Source organism: Bufo gargarizans, chromosome 7 (assembly GCF_014858855.1).
Source record: "Bufo gargarizans isolate SCDJY-AF-19 chromosome 7, ASM1485885v1, whole genome shotgun sequence".
Classification (NCBI taxonomy): domain Eukaryota; kingdom Metazoa; phylum Chordata; class Amphibia; order Anura; family Bufonidae; genus Bufo; species Bufo gargarizans.
Window position 1 is genome coordinate 118,208,251 of NC_058086.1, and position 23,946 is coordinate 118,232,196.

Genomic DNA, 23,946 nt, shown 5'->3' on the forward strand with positions numbered 1-23,946 from the left:
GTCTTGCCTGTTGGTACTCTGGCACACATGGCTGACTTCATGTTAGGCTGCCTTTCCTGAGCCCTGTGCGTTATACACATTTTAGACAACACGGATTACTGGGTGTTCACCCTTCTCAACCTCCGCTACAAAGAGAACTTCTCATCTCTCATTCCGTAAGTGGAGAGGCTGAGCAAAACTGTGCAATACCAGAAGGTCCTTGTGGAAAAATTGCTCCAAAAATTTCCATCTGAGAACACTGGCGGCAGAGTCCGTAGTTCCTTGCGCAACCGAGGAGGGGAGACAAGGGGAACACACAGCAGCTCCAACAGAGGCAGGCAACACAAGGGCTGGGACAGTTTCATGACACCCCGCCAGCACCCTCACCCTGATGCGCGTCCTAGTGTCACAAGGGGGGAAAAGTTTTGGAAGATGATGAAGGAGTACGTAGCAGACCGTGTCAGCATCGTCAGTGATCCTTCAGTGCCTTACAACTACTGGGTGTCCAACTGGCGCTCTATGCCTTGGAGGCGCTGGCCTGCCCTTCCGCCAGCATTTTGTCTGAGCGGGTATTTAGTGCTGCTGGTGGCATTATAACAGATAAGCGTATCCGCCTGTCAACTGAAAATGCTGACAGGTTGACTCTTATAAAATGAACAAGGCCTGGATTGCTCCAGAGGAAAGCGGATGAACTAAGGCACTTTAAATGTGTTGTTGTGCACCCCTTCGACCACAAAAAATGGTATATGGTTAAATCTTCCTTTTTTCCTCCTCCTCCTCCTCATTAGAGTTGAGCAAACACCTGGATGTTCGGTTCCGGCCGAACTTCAGAAAAAAGTTCGAGTTCGAGACCTGTACTTGGCCCGAACTGGACCTCGAACCCGAACCCCTTTGAAGTCAATGGGGACCCGAACTTTTGAGCACTAAAATGGCTGTAAAAATGTCATGGAAAGGCTAGAGGGCTGCAAATGGCAGCAAAATGTGGTTAAGAGCATGGCAAGTACTCTGCAATGTGGATAGGGAAATGACTTTAAATAACATAAAATACGTAAAAATAATAATCTTGATCTAGGAGGACAAGGTCCATAAGGAGTATGAGGCTGAGGAGGCAGTGGATGTGGCGGTGTAGGTGGAAGCGGCGGTGGAGAAGGGAGGTAGCCTACACAGTTTTTTGGTTTTAATTTATTTAATTTTTTTATAATTGGGGTACACCACAAAACATTGGGAAATATAACCTGTGATAACGCCCTCCAGCCGTGCTAAACATATGTTCAGACAATACACTGGCTGCAGGGCAGGCCAGCACCTCCAAGGAATAAAGGGCAAGATTAGGCCACGTGCCCAATTTGGAGACCCAGAAGTTGCAGGGGCTGACCCTGTCAGTCAGTTCGTGTAGGCGTGTGCAAACTTACTGCCCCACCATGTCGCACGATCCAATTTAATATATGCTCTATCAACTTTCGATGTTCTTTTCTGCGCCTACCATGGTGATCACGGGTGGCGGGGAATCAAGGTTTTGAGCGTGAGAAAGAGAGACCACATCCAAGGAAGGATTCATTTTTTCAAATTTCAAATTATAGAGTTGAATTATGGGACAAATTATTAAAGCATAAAAGTGTGACAGCTTTTTAAAGTTTAAGCATTGAATGAAAGGATGTGGCGCACATTAATTACTGAAGAATTTATTAAATTTTATTCCCTGTCAACTAAGCAGAGCAGCGGTTTCTATCCGGCAAAATTTGAAAAATGTCACCTGACAATGTAATTTTTTTTTATTTATGTTCCTGTCACCGATATAGAGGTGCCCCAGTGACATCCACCATCCATTTTCTCTATCAACTTTCGATGTTCTTTTCTAAGCCCACCATGTTGATCACTGTTATCTGCAAATCAGGATTCCATGCCGAAGAGGGAGCATGAGAAAGAGAGACCAAATTTAAGGGAGATAAATTTATAAATTTTGGGGGGGATCGAGCGGAAATGTGGGAAAAGCTATTAAGGCGCAAATGTGGGACAAATTACAGAAGCCCAAATGTGAGCCAAAAGAGTCAAGCGGAAATGTGGGAAAATCTATTGAGGCGCAAATGTTGGCCAAAAGAGTATAGCGGAAATGTGGTACAACTTGTTTAAGTTTAAGCATTGAATTAAAGGAGGTGGCGCACATCAATTAAAGAAGCATTTCAGAAATTATATTCCCTGTCACCTATGCAGAGCAGGGGTTTATTCACGTCTAAAATGGTAAAATGTCAACCCAAGAATATAACAGAAAAATTACAGAAATGTATTAACCTGTCTACTTGGTAGATCAGGGGTCTATGACAGAAAACAATTGTTTATTGTCACACGAAAATGTAAAAGAAAAATTATTGAAATGAATTAAGCTGTCAACTAGAGGAGGAGGGGTATACAGGTCCTTCTAAAAAAATTAGCAAATTGTGATAAAGTTCATTATTTTCTGTAATGTACTGATAAACATTAGACTTTCATATATTTTAGATTCATTACACACCAACTGAAGTAGTTCAAGCCTTTTATTGTTTTAATATTGATGATTTTGGCATACAGCTCATGAAAACCCAAATTTCCTATCTAAAAAAATTAGCATATTTCATCCAACCAATAAAAGAAAAGTGTTTTTAATACAAAAAAAGTCAACCTTCAAATAATTATGTTCAGTGATGCACTCAATACTTGGTCGGGAATCCTTTTGCAGAAATAACTGCTTCAATGCGGCGTGGCATGGAGGCAATCAGCCTGTGGCACTGCTGAGGTGTTATGAAGGCCCAGGATGCTTCGATAGCGGCCTTAAGCTCATCCAGAGTGTTGGGTCTTGCGTCTCTCAACTTTCTCTTCCCAATATCCCACAGATTCTCTATGGGGTTCAGGTCAGGAGAGTTGGCAGGCCAATTGAGCACAGTAATACCATGGTCAGTAAACCATTTACCAGTGGTTTTGGCCCTGTGAGCAGGTGCCAGGTCGTGCTGAAAAATGAAATCTTCATCTCCATAAAGCTTTTCAGCAGATGGAAGCATAAAGTGCTCCAAAATCTCCTGATAGCTAGCTGCATTGACCCTGCCCTTGATAAAACACAGTGGACCAACACCAGCAGCTGACATGGCACCCCAGACCATCACTGACTGTGGGTACTTGACACTGGACTTCAGGCATTTTGGCATTTCCCTCTCCCCAGTCTTCCTCCAGACTCTGGCACCTTGATTTCCGAATGACAAGCAACAGTCCAGTGCTGCTTCTCTGTAGCCCAGGTCAGGCGCTTCTGCCGCTGTTTCTGGTTCAAAAGTGGCTTGACCTGGGGAATGCGGCACCTGTAGCCCATTTCCTGCACACGCCTGTACACGGTGGCTCTGGATGTTTCTACTCCAGACTCAGTCCACTGCTTCCGCAGGTCCCCCAAGGTCTGGAATCGGTCCTTCTCCACAATCTTCCTCAGGGTCCGGTCACCTCTTCTCGTTGTGCAGCGTTTTCTGCCACACTTTTTCCTTCCCACAGACTTCCCACTGAGGTGCCTTGATACAGCACTCTGGGAACAGCCTATTCGTTCAGAAATTTCTTTCTGTGTCTTACCCTCTTGCTTGAGGGTGTCAATGATGGCCTTCTGGACAGCAGTCAGGTCGGCAGTCTTACCCATGATTGCGGTTTTGAGTAATGAACCAGGCTGGGAGTTTTTAAAAGCCTCAGGAATCTTTTGCAGGTGTTTAGAGTTAATTAGTTGATTCAGATGATTAGGTTAATAGCTTGTTTAGAGAACCTTTTCATGATATGCAAATTTTTTGAGATAGGAATTTTGGGTTTTCATGAGCTGTATGCCAAAATCATCAATATTAAAACAATAAAAGGCTTGAACTACTTCAGTTGGTGTGTAATGAATCTAAAATATATGAAAGTCTAATGTTTATCAGTACATTACAGAAAATAATGAACTTTATCACAATATGCAAATTTTTTTAGAAGGACCTGTATTACACCCAAATATTTGTGAATTTCACCCTAAAATGTAACTGACAAATGTTTTTTTTTTTTTTTTTTTTTACCAGTCTACTAGGTATAGCAGTGGTTAAATCACACCCAAAAATTGGTGAATTTCACCAAAAATGTAAATGACAAAGTAGTGAAATGACATAAAATACATGCAAATAAAAAAAAAAATCTGATTTATGAGGTAGAGTTCCATATTGAGTAGGAGTTTGAGGAGACGGTGGACGTAGTGGTGTAGGTGGAAGCGGCGTTGGAGGAGGACGAGGTAGCCCACACATGTTTTCGGTTTTAATTTAATTTTTTAAAATTAGGGTACACGCTAAGGCTACTTTCACACTAGCGTTCGGGGCTCCGCTTGAGAGTTCCGTTTGAAGGCTATCACAAGCGGCCCCGAACGCATCCGTACTGCCCTAATGCATTCTGAGTGGATGCGGATCCGCTCAGAATGCATCAGTCTGGCACCGTTTGTCCTCCGCTCAGCAGGCGGACACCGGAACGCTGCTTGCAGTCAATGGGGACAGATCCGTTTGAAGTTGAGACAATATGGCTCAATTTTCAAACGGATCCATCCCCCATTGACTTTCAATGTAAGTCAAAACTGATTTTTTTTTTTTTTTTTTGTTCATGGTAATGCAAACGGATCCGTTCTGAACGGATCTAAGCGTTTGCATTATAGGTGCGGATCCGTCTGTGCAAATAGCAGACGGATCCGCACCTAAATGCAGGTGTGAAAGTAGCCTAAAAGAGTGTGAAATATCCAAAATACAAGAATGAGCAATTGCGCTGCAGTATAACAATGGCTACTTAGTGCCGGTATAGATGTCTATTCTGCACAAGGGGTAAGGACAAGTCCTGAGGGATCCATGCCTGGTTCATTTTAATGAACGTGAGCTTGTCCACATTGGCTGTGGGCAGGCGGCTGCGCTTGTCTGTGATGACGCCCCCTGCCGTGCTAAACACACGTTCAGATAATACACTGGTTGCATGGCAGGCCAGCACCTCCGAGGCGTAAAGGGCAAGCTCAGGCCATGTGCCCAATTTGGAGACCCAGAAGTTGAAGGGGGCAGACCCGTCATTCAGTACATGTAGGCGTGTGCACACATACTGCTCCACCATGTTGGTGAAATGCTGCCTCCAGCTAAGAAGTTCCATATCAGCTGGTGGTGCTGGTTGTTGTGGCGTGCTGACAAAGCTTTTCCACATTTCGGCCATGCTAACCCTGCCTTCTGAGGTGCTGGCGGTGCCCCAGCTGCGTTGGCGGCCTCTTCCTCCTCCTCTGCCTTGGCCTTGTGCTTCCACTGTGCCCCCGCTGTCAGGTGGGAATGAGACCAGCAGCGCGTCTACCAGCGTGCGCTTGTACTCGCGCATCTTGCGATCACGCTCCAGTGAGGGAATTAAGGACGGTATGTTGCCCTTGTAACGGGGATCCAGCAGCGTGGCCACCCAGTAATCAGCACAAGTTACAATGTGGGCAACTCGCGGTCGTTGCAGAGACACTGCAGCATGTAATTGCTCAAGTGTGCCAGGCTGCCCAGAGGCAACGAAAAGCTGTCCTCTGTGTGAGGTGTATCGTCTGTGTCCTCTGTATCCCCCCAGTCACGCACCAGTGATGGCCATGAGCTGGTCTGGGTGCCACCCTGCTGTGAACATGGTTCCTCCTCCTACTTCTCCTCCTCCTTATCCTCCACCTCGTCATCCTCCAGAACTGTGTCCTGGCTGGACAATTGTGTACCTTGGGTTTGTGGGTGCAGAAATCCACCCTCGGAGCCACTTGTGAATGACTGGCCAGAAACCCTCTCTAACTCTGCAGACTGGGGGGCGGGGGAGGGGTTGATGGGCACAACTAGAGTGAGGGAGCACAAAAGTGGGCATCTCTACTGAGGGGCACCTAATCTGCCATAACTAATTTGAGGGGGCACCTAATCTGGCATACTACTGTAAGGGGGCACATATGAAGGCATAACCATGGGGGGGGGGCGGCACATATAAAGGTGTAACTACTGTGAGGGGGCACGTAATCTGGCATAACAACTGAGGGTCACATATGTGGTCATTTCTAATGTGAGGGGCACATAATCTGGCATAACCACTCTGAGGGGGCACATATCTGGGCATATCTACTTTGAGGGGGTACATAACTGGGTATAAATACTGTGAAGGGGCACATAATCTGGCATAACTACTGTGAGGGGCACATAATCTGGCATTACTACTGTGAGGGGACACATCTTTGGCATTACTACTGTGAGGGAGGCACATATCTGGGCATAACTACTGTGACAGGAACAAAGGTGGGCATAACTACTGTGAGGGGCACATAATCTGGCATTACTACTGGGAGGGGGCACATAATCTGGGCATTACTACTGGGAGGGGACACATATTTGGCATAACTACTGTGAGGGGGCCCATAATCTGGCATAAATACTGTTAAGGGGCACATAATCTGGCATTCCTACTGTGAGGGGGCACATAATCTGGGCATTACTACTGGGAGGGGGCACATAATCTGGGCATTGGCATTACTACTGGGAGGGGACACATATTTGGCATAACTACTGTGAGGGGGCACATATCTGAGTATAACTACTGTGACAGGAACAAAGGTGGGCATAACTACTGTGAGGGGCACATAATCTGGCATTACTACTGGGAGGGGGCACATAATCTGGGCATTACTACTGGGAGGGGACACATATTTGGCATAACTACTGTGAGGGGGCCCATAATCTGGCATAAATACTGTTAAGGGGCACATAATCTGGCATTCCTACTGTGAGGGGGCACATAATCTGGGCATTACTACTGGGAGGGGGCACATAATCTGGGCATTGGCATTACTACTGGGAGGGGACACATATTTGGCATAACTACTGTGAGGGGGCACATATCTGAGTATAACTACTGTGACAGGAACAAAGGTGGGCATAACTACTGTGAGGGGCCACAAGGTGGGCATTAGTACTGTGTGGTTGCACTTAGGGGAAATATCCTAGATTACCCTGCTATACATTGGCATGGCTCAGTCTTACAGGCCAGCACAGTGCCCCCTGCTGGTGATTTCACAGGGGCAGTCACCATCCTTTCCTTATGTGATTATTCCTTTTTTTTTTTCTCACCACAGGGACTTTGTTCTGGATCCAGCGGACATCACGCCGACGCCAGTGACACCCTGGATGAGGCAGGACCAGATTTTATTAGGACTGGGTGAGTGTAGCCATGCATTGGGCTTAGGGCTCTTTAACACGAGCGGATCCCGTGCGGTAATCTGCTGCTTGAAAGACAGCCAAGCCCTGTTCCGGACAGCAGAGACACAGAGCATTAACATGATTGATAATGCTCAGTGCCTCTCTGTGATATTTTTACTACAAAATCACTGAGATAAAGTTGTCACCGTGATTTTGTAGTAAAAAGATCAGTCAATCATGTTACTGCTCCGTGTCTCTGCTGTCCAGAATGGGGCTTGGCACTCATTCACGCAGCAGATTATCCACATCTGCCACTTCTTTATAAAAATGTTTGCACTGTGGCCCCTAACACTATATTGTAGTTACACCACTGGTAGGTGAGGTACTGGGGGTGGGGGGGGGGGCGACAGGAAGGGGAACCCATGGATCAGTTTTGCACCGCCCTATGAATTGTGTGTACGCCACTGGCACTCATATATAATTTTTTTACAGGGTCAGCTCAACTGTAGGCCCTCACATATAATGTTTTACAGTGTCATCTCAACTGCAGGCCCTCGCATATGATGTTTTGCAGGGTCAGCTCCACTTGCTGGCCCTCGCATATAATGTTTTACAGGGTCAACTCAACTGCAGGCCCTTGCATATAATGTTTTAGGCTACTTTCACACTAGCGTTCGATCGGATCCGTTCTGAACGGATCCGATCATATTAATGCAGACGGAGGCTCCGTTCAGAACGGATCCGTCTGCATTATATTGGCATATAAAAGCTAAGTGTGAAAATAGCCTCAGACGGATCCGTCCAGACTTTCAATGTAAAGTCAATGGGGGACGGATCCGCTTGAAGATTGAGCCATATTGTGGCATCTTCAAACGGATCCGTCCCCATTGACTTACATTGTAAGTCTGGACGGATCCGCACGCCTCCGCACGGCCAGGCGGACCCCCGAACGCTGCAAGCAGCGTTCAGGTGTCTGCCTGCTTAGCGGAGCGGAGGCTGAACGCCGCCAGACTGATGCAGTCTGAGCGGATCCGCATCCATTCAGACTGCATCAGGGCTGGACGGAAGCGTTCGGGTCCGCTCGTGAGCCCCTTCAAACGGAGCTCACGAGCGGACAGCCGAACGCTAGTGTGAAACTAGCCTTACAGGGTCAGCTCAACTGCAGGCCCTCACATATGCTGTTCTACAGGGTCAGCTCAACTGCAGGCCCTCGCATCTATTGTTTTACAGGGTCATCTCAACTGCAGGCCCTCACATATAATGTTTTACAGGGTGAAATCGCCTGCAGGCCCTCACACATAATGTTTTACAGGGTCAGCTCCCTGCAGATCCTAGCATATAATGCTTTCCAGGGTCAGCTCACCTGAAGGCCCTCACCTAAAATCTTTTACAGGGTCAGCTCAACTACAGGCCCTTGCATATAATGTTTTACGGGGTCAGCTCACCTGCATGCCCTCACCTACAATCTTTTACAGGGTCAGCTCACCTTCTGATGACGACAGCGAAGTCTTGCCTGTTGGTACTCTGGCACACATGGCTGACTTCATGTTAGGCTGCCTTTCCCACGACTCGAGCGCTATACGCATTTTAGATAACACAGATTACTGGTTGTACACCCTTCTCGACCCCCGCTACAAAGAGAATTTCTCATCTTATTCAGGACAAGCAAAACGGTGCTATACCATAAGGTCCTTGTTGAAAAATTGCTCAAAAGTTGATAGGGCAGACATCCAAAAGGATCGTCGCCGTCTCGGGGACATACGATCGCCTAGAAGTTATCTAGAGTCAGCAAAGCGGCAGCAGACCCTCACCCACAAGTCCAGTCTCAGTAGCCAAGAGTCTGGTCAACACAATCCTCATCATGATGGCACACTGGGTGAACGTTGTGAAGGCCGGGAGCAAGTTGGCTGCTGGCACCAGACTTGCCCTTCAATAGATCCCGGTTAACGGAAAGTGTACTCATTCCAATAACAGGGCCGCTTAGGCTTAACTTGTATTGTTGTTTATCGTCACTACCTCCCCGAGTCGGGAGTGGTTTATTGCCCAGTGCCTGCTGCCTTCCTTGGATGCTTGTGCTTGAGTAACTTGACCCACCCTCTCTGGATGGTTCACAATTAGGAAAAAAAGGGGCAAGGCAACAACAGCCAATCAGATTTCAGACATTGACCTCCCTTGGATGTGGTAGCCATTTCTCAGGCTCCCTCTCTGGCATCGAACCCTGATTGCCCGTTACCCGTGATTACCATGGTAGGCGCAGAAAAGAACATCGAAAGTTGAAAGGGCAGACATCCGAATGGATCGTCGCCGTCACGGAGACGTGCAATCGCCCAGAGGTTATCTAGAGTCACCAATGCGGCAGCAGGCCCTCGCCCCTAATGTTTTATATGGTCAGATCAGCAGGCCCTTGCTCCAAAGGTTCATTGTAATTTTTGGCAGCCCTTTCACTTAGTGCATAGGCTTTATGAGTGTAGGAGTTCCACTACCTGAACTATTGTACCACAATGTGAATGAGGCCCTCCATTATGTGATATACAGGTTGTTCCTTGTAATTTTTGGCAGCACTTGCACTTTATATACAAGTAAATATGCAGGAAAGAATGTTTAACAATTTTTTCTCTAAAATTGTTTTTTTTTTCCGGGTTTTGTGCGTATAATTGTCAGTCTGTAACAGTGGCGTACTACTCGGACAACATGGTTCCCAGTGGCCTGGGAGTCCAAGAAGCATTGATACATCCTCTCCATGCTGTTCCCGAACCATTTCGGTGGTGTTTCCATCAATTTCTGACCTTTTCCTATGAACCAGGCACCCTCCCCTCTTCAGAGCAGGGGGTGCCTGATTAATACTCGGGTTCTTACATTGACTTCCATTATACTCGGGTGCTCAGTACAATGCCTTTTGTGATGTGTTTTAGTGGAAAAACAAAAGATATATTTGCAGGTCCACGGTGCAGTTATCTGTTTTAAAGCCTTTTGTGTCGTGTATAAGTGGAATAAAATAAGGATCTATTTACCAGTTCAGTTCAGTTATATGTTCTAAAGCCCTTTCTGGTATGTATTGGTAGCACAAAAAAGTATTTGCCGTTATGTGGTGAAGTGAGAAAATTACAGCCCTTTTTGGCATGTATTAGTGGTTAAAAAAAAGGCATATTAGCCGTTGTGTGCTGAAGAGAAAAAAAATTACTGAGTATTTTATTAGGGTGTCCCTGCACAGTGGAGTGGCAGGGACCTAAATGTTTCTGGCTCAGGCAGAGGTCGCAGCAGAGTGTCATCTAGTGGTCGTGTCTTGACTAGCAACCCAGTGGTTGTTTAATGGTTGACTCGGTCATCCACTTCATCCCAAGTGACATCAGACACCCCCAGCCAAGAGTCGGTGCGTTCGTCTGACACAACGCTTAGTTGGCATGGCCCGGGAACAGGCCCTGTGCCCCCACCTGTCCTGAACCTTCCTCTGTCATTTTCAGTTCCCTCACCGCGAGAAGTATTATCTGCCGTAGGCTCGGCTCCACTTTTCAGCAAGGATGACCTAGTAGAGGACAGTCAGCATCTACTGCCCAGCCAATATCTGGAGGAGACATCCGCCGCTTCCTCCGGTAGACGGGCAAGTAGTTATGAGAGTGGAGTGGGAGATGGTGTTGCTAGTGGTCAAGCTCCTGACCCAAAGACGGTTGAGGAGGACATCAGTGACGTGCAGACAGTACTCGATGATGTTGATGTAGCTGATCACACTTTAGAGCCGGGTGACAAAGAGGCTTCATCATCGGGAGACAGCAGCGGAGCCATCAAGTCGCTAGCGTGGCCATGAGACAGCAGGATGGCAGCAGTAGGAGGTCGTGAGCCAAACATGCCCAGGGGTAGACCACCCGCTTCCCTGGAGCCTACCTGCCCGGGAAGTAGCGGTGCACGGGTTCACAGAGGCAGCGGCGGTAGCAGTCAGTGCGTAGTGTTGGGGGTAAAATCACCTACTCGGCGGTGTGGCAGTTTTTTTGTTAAGCCGCTGGAGAAGGTGAACCTGGCCATATGTAGAATCTGTGGGCAGAAGGTGAAGCGTGGCCAGGGTGCCAATTTTGGCACTACGGCCCTGAGTCAACATAAAGTGGCCTGGGAGAATCGTGACTCCGATATGATGGTCCAGCCTGTCACAGCAACCACTGCATCAGCCAGTGGCATGCACCCGATTTCAGGCAGTCCTGATGCTCCTCTTCCTCGTCAGTCATTCCGTCAGCAATCGATCACAAGCGATTGCCAAGAGACAATAGTATGAGTGCAATCCAACTGTGCAGAAGCTGAACATGCCCCTGTCCAAATTGCTGGTGCTGCAGTCCCTCCCTTCCAAGTGGTGGACTCTGCACCTTTTAGAGAACTGATGGCTTGTGCTGAGCCGAGGTGGAGAGTCCCAAGCCGTCATTTCTTTGCCAAAAAGGCAGTACCAACCCAGCACACACAGATAGAACAGAAGGTGGGCCAGTCCTTGAGCCTGTTGATGTCTGCCAAAGTTCACTGAATCGCCGACATGTGGAGCTGCAACTATGTTCAGGGACAATACATGTCCTTTACGGCCCACTGGGTGAATGTGGTTCCTGCACAGCCACCCCAGCAACTTGGCCAGGCGTTGCAGCTTCCACCTCCACGTTCTCACGCCGTTGGTCCAGCAACAATGTCCGCTTCTGCCTTCTCATCCTCCACCGTGTCCTCAGCCTCCACTGCAGGGACAATTCACAATGCCCCTTCAGCATACCACATGTGCAGGCCACGGCGGTGTCACGCTGTTCTGCACCTGGTTTGACTGGGTGAATGGAGTCACACAGGGGAGGAACTGATCTGTGTCCGTCAGCAAGAAATCAAATCCTGGCTTTCTCTGCGACAACTCAAAATTGGAACCATGGTGACCGACAAAGGGAAGAACATGGTGTTGGCGCTGCGTCAAGGGGGGCTGAGCCATACACCCTGCATGGCACACGTGCTTAATCTGGTTGTTAAGTGGTTCCTGAAGTCTTGCACCCATCTCCAAGACCTAAAAATGTCCAGGAAACTTTGCATGCACTTCAGTCATTCGTACACCGCAAAGCAGACCCTCCTAGAGCTGCAGCGGCAGAACGGCATCCCCAAACATAGGCTGATATGCAACGTTTCCACCCCATCTGTTGGACTGACTGTATGAACAGAGAGAGGCCATAAATAGAGATGAGCAAATTTTTCAGAAATTTGATTCGCCGCTTCGCCGAATTTTTGGGAGAAAATTTGGTTAGACTCAAATTTATTCACGGCGAGTTACGTAAAAAAATGGCTATTTCCTGGATGCAGAGAGCCTTTATAGTTATGTAAAACACTGTGCCTTGCAGTAACATGCATAGGTAGTCTGCTGTGGTAGTGAAAAAATACCATATGACATGCAGATGACAGGCGTCACACTTAGGCCTCTTTCACACGAGCGTGATGGATTAGGTCCGGATGCGTTCAGGGTGCATTCAGTGACTCTCGCACCATTTTGCAAGCAAGTTCAGTCAGTTTTGTATGCGATTGCATTCAGTTGTTCAGTTTTTTCCATGCAGGTGCAATGCGTTTTAATGCGTTTTTCACATGCGTGATAAAAAAACTAAAGCCATTGGGCTTCTATGTGCAGGAGCTTGAGGGAGTGGCACCTTCAAGTGTGAACGCGCACCTATTATCTTGGGAGTAGCATTCCTCTGCTCTTTTTCCCCCTCCCCTATCCAATAGAGCACCTTAATTAGGTGGTACATATGGCTGTGCTTGCTCCTCCTCCCATTGGTTGCTTGATGCACATGGAGGTGACTAGGAGCAGCACACCATATGTGCAGCATCTTCGCTCCTGCACATAGAAGCCCCATGGCTTAGGTAGGTTTAGCGTAGGACCCACCTGACCTGAGACTACCTTGACGCTTGGTAGGCGGGCTCAGATGTATTTTGATCAAAATATATTGGCTAAGTGTCTCAGATATTATCATATCAGAATGAGGGCTTAGTCCATATATAATGCTTGCATCTACTTTGCAAAGTGCATTTCTGTGGTTTTCTTTAATGATATGGCCAGGGACATCCGCACTTTTCCATATCCTATCGTGCAGGATGTTTTCATCTTAGTTTTTTTCTGTGTTTGTTCTAAAAAATCCTTTATCACATGTTTATATTGATTTACTGATGATATCAATTCTTCTGTCTTACGTGGGAAAGTGGTGATTTTGCAATTTCCACATTGCCCACACCTGTAGAATCCCTCCATGTGGATCCAATTTTGTACGGAAGGTGAGCTTTTTCTCTTTTCAATTGTTGGTGCCACAATATTCGCCAAATTAGGTGCTTTCGGAAAGGTGATGCGTGGATTAATTGGGATCAGTGGACCTATTATTTTTTCTTTCTTTAGAATATGCCAGTGTTTACGTATTATTCCTGAATTTTTCTATACTCCTTATTAAATGGGAGTATAATTCGCATTTGATCGTTTTTGGCCTCTTTATCTTCCACCTTTTTAGTTTAAAAAAAATCTTTCCTTTGCATCCATCTTACTTTGTCAAGGGATCCCTTAATTAATTACTCAGGGTACTCCTAAAAGCTTCCATCATTGTTGTCGCCTCCTTCTCAAATTGTTCCTCCACAGTGCAGTTACGCTTTATTCTCCGAAACTGCCCCTGTGGGATATTCATCAACCAATTAGGTAGGTGGCAGCTACTGTACAAAATATAGCTGTTTCGAGTTGTGGGTTTAATGTATGTGCAATTTTTTAGTGTCTTGTCCTCTACATAAATTTTTAGATCTAAAAATTCTAGGGTCTCTTTGCTAATGCTGTGGGTGAATTTGAGGTTAAAATCATTTATATTAATATTCTGTAAAAAATCCTCCAAACTACTTTTACCCGATTTCCAAATAAAAAACACGTCGTCTATATATCTTTTCCAGAAAACCAGGTCCGTCCCCAGTCGGGGGGCAATGACTATGTCTTCCCAATGCGCCATAAAAAGGTTGGCATAACTTGGGGGCGAACCAGGTGCCCATCGCCGTGCCCTGGGTCTGTAAATAAAAACCGCCTTCATAATAAAAATTATTGTGCGTTAATATAAAATCAATCCCTTTTTATATAAAAATCTATTTGTTCGTCCTTCAAATTACCTTCTTTTCTTAGTTGGGCGTTCACTGCTTCTTTGCCCTGTTCATGCTTTATAATCGTGTACAGTGATTGTAAGTCCAATGTACCCATCCACCAGCCTTCCTCAAATGCTATATTTTCAACAGTTTTAATTGCCTCTGTTGAGTCTTTCGTGTAAGAGGGAATTTTTTTGACTTGTGGTTGTAATAAGGTGTCGATATACTGTGACAGGCTACATGTTAATGAATCTATCCCTGACACTATTGGGCGCCCTTGTGGATTGTTCCTATCCTTGTGGATCTTTGGTATGCAATAAAAAACTGGGATCCTCAGGTGTTTATTGAAAATAAAGTTATATTCGTCATCTTTTAAAATGCCCTTCAGTTTGCCATCTTCATAAAGATTAATCAGTTCTACATAGAACTCTCTAGTGGGGTCCTTTGAAAGTTTTTGATATGTGTTCATATCTGACAGCTGTCTAAGGCATTCAGAGTTATAATGTTCCACATTTTGTATTACTATCGACCCCCCTTTATCAGCGGATAATAATATTATTGTCTTTTTGCAGCTGTTTCAGAATGACAATTTCTCCTTTTGTTAAATTTTGGCGCTTGTATTTGTTGGTATCTTTTATCTTGCGTATTTCGCTCACCACATTTTCCCTAAAAGTCACCATTTCTTGGCTTACTTCGTTCCTTGGATATTTTTTAGAACAATTTTTTAGGTTTGTGTGTGTGTATATCTCACTGACTGTTCTACTTTCTTGTTCCCTTGCAATGGGATTTTTTGTAAAATATTTTTTAAAACACAAGCGTCTTATGAACTTTTCTACCCCAATAAAGGTTTTGAATTTATTTAATTTTTCAGTTGGGGCAAATTTAAGGCCTTTATTTAAAAGTTGACTTTGGACCTCTGTTAGAATAGTAGAGCTTAAATTTATAATGGCATCATTGCTCACTCGTATGTCGTTTATCTGTGATAGTGTCGCTCTCTTTGCCCTTCCTCTCCTTGTCCTACCCTTCCTTCCTCGTGATATCTTCTCGATTGTGCATTGGGATTGTGTGGATTGGGGTGTGGGTGGTGTTGTCTCCCTGTTCTCGGTGTCCTTAAATCCTGCTGTGTCCAGTGTGATTGAGGTCTGTCCCTCAAATTGTAATGGTGATCTGCTGGTGAATTGTGATGTGCCCTTTGTGTTCTCCTCGGAGGTGATGTGTTTCTCGTGCATATATAGTGATGTGGGGGAGTCCGGTCTAAAAAAGACTCCCTTTCCTCAAAAACTTAAAATCTATTGTGTATAGGAATATTGAAATTGGAGTGTTTACTTAAGTCCTTATTTTCTTTTCCCTTTACCGCTGTGCTCGTGCCTATTTGAGTGTCTTCCTTGCCTTCTACCATTACTTTTTCTACGTTTTGGTCTCTCCTTTCCTTTCTTTCTTTTTTGTGGAAGAAGAATTTTTTTATTTTTTTATCCATTATTTCCAGTTCAATTTTGTCTAAGTTATTGTATAACCTATTTTGCAGTATATAAATTTCTTCATTTTTGGGGAATTTATCGGTTATTAATTTTATTTCTACAATTTTTGGCGTAGTTTCTTCCATGATTGCGCAGCGCCTTGTAATAATCAGGTTGGTTATGGCTATAGATTGCTCTTGTAATAAATTGTCCCATTCCCGATCAAAATCCGGGCTGCACAAATCCTGGGACGGGGTTTTTGTATGTAGTAACCCTTCAGGGATCCAATTCATTTCACCTCTTTAGGGTTTTTATTTCCCATCTTTGTTTTAGTTGTCGGATCAACAAACCTTCTAATTCTCTAAAAACTATCCCAATACATATATCCTCTACATGATCTCCACTACTGGCATCTTCAAAAAGGAATTTTCAACTTTTTGTTTTTTTTGATTCTATGTGGTTCCATATATCCATGCTTGTGCTCAGTCCGTGCTGTCACCGGGGTGAATTAGTAATCAAAATATGCAAAGTAAGTGACGCACAGGAATGGCACAATTCACAGAGGAGGTGCTCTCAGTAAAGAGGAATCACCCTTCCTCTAATGTGGTTAATGAATGGTTAAAAAAATACTGGGCACTCAATTGATACAAGGTATACGACATTAAAAAACAATTATATCTCATACATGTTATTACACTCATACAATATATCATTAAAATCTGGATTAATAAAAGACTTGCTGTAAAAATGTCTAAAACTAATACTCTAACAAACAATGTCCTCTGAATAGTTTGGAGAAAGAAAAGTCCTCTTACTGGATGTCCCTCCAGTCAAATGATTTATATACAGTGGGACTGTCCCTTTGGGGTATATGGGCCCCGCAATTGAAGTCTCCTCGAAATGGAAACAATGGTATATTTTTCATATATATATATTGCAGTTGCCTGGCTGCCCGTGTGTGAGAGGCTGCAGGCTCAGTCATAGACAGCACTGTGTGCACAGTGCACACCATTCATACAGGGTGTGACAGAAAATACCTTGCAGATAAAAAAAAATTCTATTTAATATTTTTCTGTGGTCTAATCACATTTGCAAGCCCGTGTGTGTCAGGCGCCCACACATACTGTATTGTGGCCACTGGCTAGTAGCTGGCTAGGTCTGCACTCATACCGTTACAGGGTGTCATTCACCCAAATACCTTTCAGAAAAAAAAATCTATTTTAAATTTAACTGTGATCTAATCACATTTGCAAGCCCGTGTGTGTCAGGCGCCCACACATACTGTATTGTGTCCACAGGCTAGTGGCTGGTTTGGCCTGCACTCATACCGTTACAGGGTGTCATTCACCCAAATACCCGCACAGACTGTACTGTGCCCATTGCCCACCACTTATATAGAGTGGCACAGTACCTTGTATGCATAGTAACACTTATCTAATAAAAAATGACAGGCAGAGGCAGGGGCCATCGTGTTCATGGTGCTGTGATTTCCACTGGCCCTGGAATAATGCCCAGTGTTCAGAGGCCACGTACCCTGAACCCCAAAAATTCAGAGAAAATAGTTGACTGGCTTACACAGGACACCCAATCTTCAACAGCTTCCGCTAAGAACCTTGACGCACCATCCTCCTCCAGCTCAGCTTTGGTCACCACTCTCCCGTCCGCCGCCACCACCACCACTACCGCCACAGCCACCACAGCCTCTTCACTTGATCCCTCAGAGGAGTTATTTACACATCAGTTGGATGAAATTAGTGATGCGCAACCATTATTGCCAGGGGATGTAGATAACAGGGATATGTCTCAGTCAGGCAGCATTACACACATGGACGTACAGTGTGATGATGATGATGATGTTGTATCCGCTGCTGCTTCCTTTGCTGAGGTGTCAGATACAAGTGAAGCGGTTGATGATGACGATGTGTCTGTGGATGCCACGTGGGTGCCTGCTCGAAGAGAAGAAAAAGAGGGGGAAAGTTCAGAAGGGGAGACAGAGAGAAGAAGGAGACGAGTTGGAAGCAGGGGGAGGTCGTCGCAAGGAGCTAGTGGCACAGTCAGACAGCATGTATCGGCACCCGGGGTCAGCCAGACAGCACACCAATCAACGCATGCTGTTGCCACCACCAGAATGCCGTCATTGCAAAGCTCAGCAGTGTGGCATTTTTTTTGTGTGTGTGCCTCTGACAACAGCAATGCCATTTGCAACCTGTGCCAAAAGAAACTGAGTCGTGGGAAATCCAACACCCGCCTAGGTACAACTGCTTTGCAAAGGCACATGATCGCACATCACAAACTCCTATGGGATACACACATGATGAGTAGAAGCAGCACACAAGCTCAAAGCCACCATCCTCCTCCTGGTCCAGCATCTTCAGCCACGTCAACCACTGCTGTCCTCCTTGCCCTCTCTCAACCACCCGTCACTCCGCCTCTCACCTTGAGCAGTTCCATCTCATCTGCATGCATCTATGCATCTAAGGAATACTGTGCCTCTCCCTTCTCAAGTCCTGGCGCATGCGCAAGAAATCAGTACGATTGGAAGAGAGGCTAATGCGGGGAACGGCACAGCGCACAAAGATGTGTTTTGTTTTTCCTGCCTAAGATCCAACGCATGCGCAGAACGATATATGGGACCTGCAAGAAAGGTAAGTGTGTGCGGCTGTCCTCTCTGCACATCGGGTCATCCTAGTCCCTCCTCCTAAGTGACGCCACAGAACCTGTCTTTGCAACAATGTGTGCAATGATAGGTTACAAGTAACTAACACGATCCAAACAGTTTGCGGATTGGTGCATTAGCCACACAGGAAATGAGAGCTGAGAGGTTAAAATTCCTCCACCAGCGTCAGATACTCAAGTCTGCCCGATACCCCTGATGAAGCCAGATTAGCTGGCGAAACATGTTGGGGGGCGGATGTTAGTTTTTTTTACTTGCTGACCCCATTGTGATCTTACAGTGCTTTTGTGTGCCTGATACCACAATATATGATACTTTTAAGTTCATCCAACCTTGGTGTGTTATTCCCCAGACATGGGGGCCAAGCAGTTATCAGGCATTTTTTGAACCTGTTTATACAACTGGGAATATGATGTATGACTGAGCGGTGCTAGTGCACTCCCGCCAATTCATACACCCAGTGACTCTTTATATACAGTAAGCCACATGGGGTACAGTGTTTTTTAACCCTACAGGTAGCTCACAATATATATTTTTTTGTTTTTTAAACATGATTAAGTAAAGGTTACGTTTTATTGGTCTGGGACAAGAGTGGTTGGATAGCCGAGTAGGCAATAGTGTTTAAGTAATAAACAAATCCTTCCCAGATAGGGTCCTTGTTAGTAAGTATTTACTGAAATAGGCTACTAAACGCTTTCAACATATATAACTACAACAGTGAAGTGCATATATATTTTTCTTTTTGTACTAAAATAGGCCACAAAAGGCTTTTCAACATAGCACTTGCCCCTTAATAACAAGAAAAAATTGCTGGAATAACAGAGCTGTATAATGGGTATTTGGATTCACAAATAATCTTTCCCTGCACTTGTAAATCACTTTTCTAGAACTGTCCCTAGCGCCTTCTGACATCTCTCCCTGCACTAAGATGCTGTGAAATGATTCCTCCCTATCCTTTCCCTTTTTTCACAATGAGGTTTTTGAAATTGCTGTCCCTAGCGCCTTCTCACGTCTGTCCCTGCACTCAGAATGTAGGAAAATGTCTGACTCTAAGATGGCTGCTGTATTTATAGAGCTGTGACATCACAGGACTGGCTGCTGATTGGAAGCATGCATGTCAGTCTGGGTGACCCCGCCTTCCCAGACTTCCTTTCTCCATGTCCTCACACGTTCAGCAGCCATTTTAGGAAAAATACTATTCGTTACCACGAAGCGTGAGGAAATTTGCATTCATTACGAATCAAATTTTTCCTGAAATTCGGAATAAATTCCACTTTGTGAGCTTTGATTCGTTCATCTCTAGCCATAAACGATTTGCTGATGATCCAAGTGGACAGGAGTACTCCCCTGTGTAACTTCGATGTCAGCCAGTGGCAGCTCATGCGTGACACCTGCCGTTTGGTCAGGCCCTTTGAAGAGGCCACGTTATTTGTCAGTTGACTACGTAATGAACGATGTCATTCCACTGCTTCATGTCCTGGAACAGATGCTGGTAAATCTGGCTGGTCAGGGGACTGGAGACGTTGCGCCTATATCTCACGGCCACATGAGCCCTGTGGGGGCTGAGCAGGTGACAGGAGAGGAGAAGCAGGAGCACGCAGAGGAGCTACAGGGCGATGAGGAAGACGAGGCAGACACACTGTGGCAGTATGCAGTGGAGATGGAGGCAGGGAGTCCCTATGAGTCACTTGCCCAAATGGCCTGATGCATGCTCTATTGCTTGCGTAGTGACAGCCAAATCGTCAGCATTTGGCAGAGGGATGATTTCTGGCTTTCCACCTTTTTCGACCTTCGCTACCAGTCCAAAATGGGGGCCATTTTTACACCTGCTGAGAGGGAGGACAAACTGAACTACTATAGAGACATCCTATGTAGTCATTTGGCCGCTGCCTGCTATGTGCACCATCATCCATCCTCTAGCAGGTCTGACCGGGGGGCCCTCTGCGCTCACGTTCCACTGCTATGGCTGCTGGGGAGAGGTGGGGTGGCAGGAGCAGTACCAGCTCCATCAGCAGCAGCCTAAAGCTAGAGTCGCTGGTGAGTAGTTTTCTTCAGCCGCTTAGTGAAGAAACTACTCACCAGCAGCAGCATCTAGACCTGGAGCAAAATCTGAACCAGCAGGTGATAGCATACTTGGAGTGCATCCTGCAAGCCGTCACTGAAGATCTGCTGGATTACTGGGCAGCCAAACTGGATTTGTGGCCGCAACTGGCTGAGTTTGCCCTGGAAAAGCTGTCCTGCCCAGCCAGTAGTGTGGCATCAGAGAGGATGTTTAGTGCGGTGGGGGCCATAGTTACCCCAAGAAGAACTCGCCTGTCCACCCAAATTGTGGAGAGACTGACCTTTGTTAAGATGAATCAGGCATGGATCAGCCAGGATTTCCACCCACCAATGGCTGACGCATCAGACTAGATCATCCATGGTGCCACACCAACACTTTGACAAAAGAGACAGGTTTCTTCTGGCTACCTGCCTCAGCTACTATTCTGATGCTGTCATCCACCTGATGCCACACATCTGATGCCAAGTGCTCCTTCTTTCACCCACCATCTTCAGTGGGTAATGGAATTGCCACCCACATCCACACTGTCACCTTGCCACTCTGTGGCCTCCTTATGCTGCTGCCACCTCCACACTGTCATTGTGCCACTCTGTGGTCTCCTCCTGATGCTGCTGCAACCACCTCCACACTCTTTGTGCGACTCTGTGGCATGCTCATGCTGCGTCCACCTCACCACTATGTCATAGGGCCACTCTGTGGACTTCTCATGCTGTTCCCACCCTCCCCACTTCATGACTGGGCCACTATTTTGCCTTTCGGCCTGGCTGACGTCATAATTTATTTGACCCTTCTTCTGATCTGTCAGAAGTAAGGAAAAATTAGACGCACAACGGATCCTGTCTGTTTAGTAGCTGTAGGGCCTGTATGGTCCCATCCACAGAAAGGATCAGTTTTTTGGGGTTATTGTTCATGCACAGTCACATCTGGTGCTCCTAGGAAACCATCACATAGCTCTGCAGTGTGGGCTTTTTTTAACGTGTCAGCTGCTGACAATAGTGTTACCATCTGCAGCCGGTGCTGTCAACGCATAAGTTGCAGTAAGCCCAACACTCACCTAGGGATGACCGCCTTAAGAAGGAACCTGGCCTCCCATCACCAAGCCCAGTGGGAGCAACACTGTCAGAACCCACAAAGCCACACTCCTGGCGCTACACGTCCTGCCTCTTCTTCTTTTCTCTCCTCCCATTTGTCCTCCACTCCACCTTTCACTGTGCCATTGTCACATTCATCTCGCAAAAGGTAGGCTTCCGTGGCCCAAATGTTTGAGCGTAAAAAGTTGATTTTGCCGGATAACCCTCCTGCCCAATGGCTGACTGCTGGCTTGTCGGAACTGCTAGCCCGCCAACTACTGCCATATAAACTGGTGGACTCGGAGGCCTTTAGAAAAAAATGTTCAGCGGCAAGTGAATGTATCTCTGGCACACAGTGTCGGTGCCAAGATACATCTGACCACAGACACGTGGTCTAGCAAACTCGGGCAGGGAAGGTACATAACTTTTACTGCCACTGGATGAACCTTCTGACGGCTGTCAAGCATGCAACCCGTGGCACCCATGTGGATTTGGTGTTACCGCCACGGATTGCATGCAAGCCTGCCTCTTCCTCGTCTCCTCCTCCTCCTACTCCATCCTCCATCTCCTCCTCGGCTGACTCTTCCTTTTCCACTGCTACCGCCTCTTCCGCTGCACTCCTCAAGCTCCCCAGAACCTATTCGATGTGCCAGGTGAGACGTTGCCATGCTGTGCTGCGGCTGTTATGCCTGGAAGCCAAGAGCCACACCGGTTCTGCATTGCTTTCAGCTCTGCGGTCACAGGCCGATCAGTGGCTAACCCTGCTCATTTTGACAGTTGGTAAAGTTGTGTGCGACAACAGTGCCAATCTGCTGAGCTCGCTGAAACAAGGCAAAATGACACACGTGCCGTGCATGGCACACTTCCTGAACTTAGTCGTACCAGGGGGACGTTTTTGGCCGGCATCACCACCATGTATCTTTTGATGGGATGCATATCCTTTGCCACTTGGTAATCCTTTAGCCTCCGCCTCCCCTTTTTGTGACATCTCTAGCTAAGTATTGCTCTTCTTTGTTATCGCCTTGGTATCATTGATTGTTCACATCTATATCATGTTTGGACTATGTCCAAATGTCTACCTACCTCCTGATGAACCTGCCTTGTTTCAGGTGAAACGCGTCGAGGTCTGTATACTTACATGTGTATATTAAAAACGTATGTACCATCTATGAGATAGGATTGGTGATTATCCAATAATCTGGACCACCTCCTCCTCTCTTGTTGTAATTGTAAATTCAAGGATCGGTTTTCAGATTTTTGGGCCACCTTCCACTGACGATTTATCGCTTTTTTAACCGTTTTGCTGTATCTAATTTTCATCCCTGGCTAGGGTGATCTAGGGATCAAATAGTCTTAGGTTCGGGGACAGGGAACCCCCACCATCAGGGGGCGACCCTGGGCTGAGCAGATATTAGGGCTAACAGGGTGAGCGTTAGTCTGCCCTGCCCGCTCTCAGACCCTGCCGCCTTCTTTTGGCGTCTTCCTCAAACCGTTAAGCCTATAGACAGTAATGTGTCACCAGCGAATGTTTAAAGTATAGGGGCTACTACTCCCCGATCAAAAGAAATGTATATATAAATTTTCTTTGAACTGTAGTACACTTGTTGGTATATACATACCTATACCCGCACAATCACAATTAAAGGTATTTTTAAAAGTCACTAATTCTAGAAGCAATATGTTGAAAACCTGTTTGATAAGGAATCAAAATAAATCAAACTATTAGGCAATTGTCATTAGATGAGATCACCAAACTGGTCAGTCACAGCCAGGGCACCATCAGTGACATCGTACCTTACGCCTTCTTTCTGGAGCGTGCATTGCATCGTGTCATTGATCAAGCCGTCAGGGAGCAGGAGCTAGAAGATGACGAAGTCACAATGCTGAATGAATTCCCAGGGGGCCTACTCCATCTGAGACAAGTCAGCAGGAGTCTGAAGAGGAGTCAGAGGAGGATGGTGACTGGGGGAAGGAGGAGGAGCAAGAAGAGCAGGCTTTAAACTTTTTGGAGATCCCTAGTGTTGTCCGTGGCTGGGGGAGGAAACCGAGGACGACATTCTCCTGGGTGATGAACAGGAGTCAGGGCGCTCCACTGCTTTCAATTTAGTGCAAATGGGAGCCTTCATGCTCCAGTGTTTGAAGAGGGACTGAGTGGCAACATACTTAGACCCCAGGTACAAACACAAAATGGGGACATGTTACCAGCATCACAGAGGGCTGTCAGAATGCAGCATTTCCAGGCCTTGCTGCGAGAGATGCTGCATTCTGCTGTTGCGGGCACTGGCAGAGGAATTTTTACCCACAGCGAAACAGGTGCGGGTACCAATCCTATCGAGCCTGCAAGAAGAGGGTGGTTTGAAGATGTGTTGGACACTTCGGATATGAGATCATTCTTGCAACAAACCCATCGAGAGCCGCCCTCCGTATC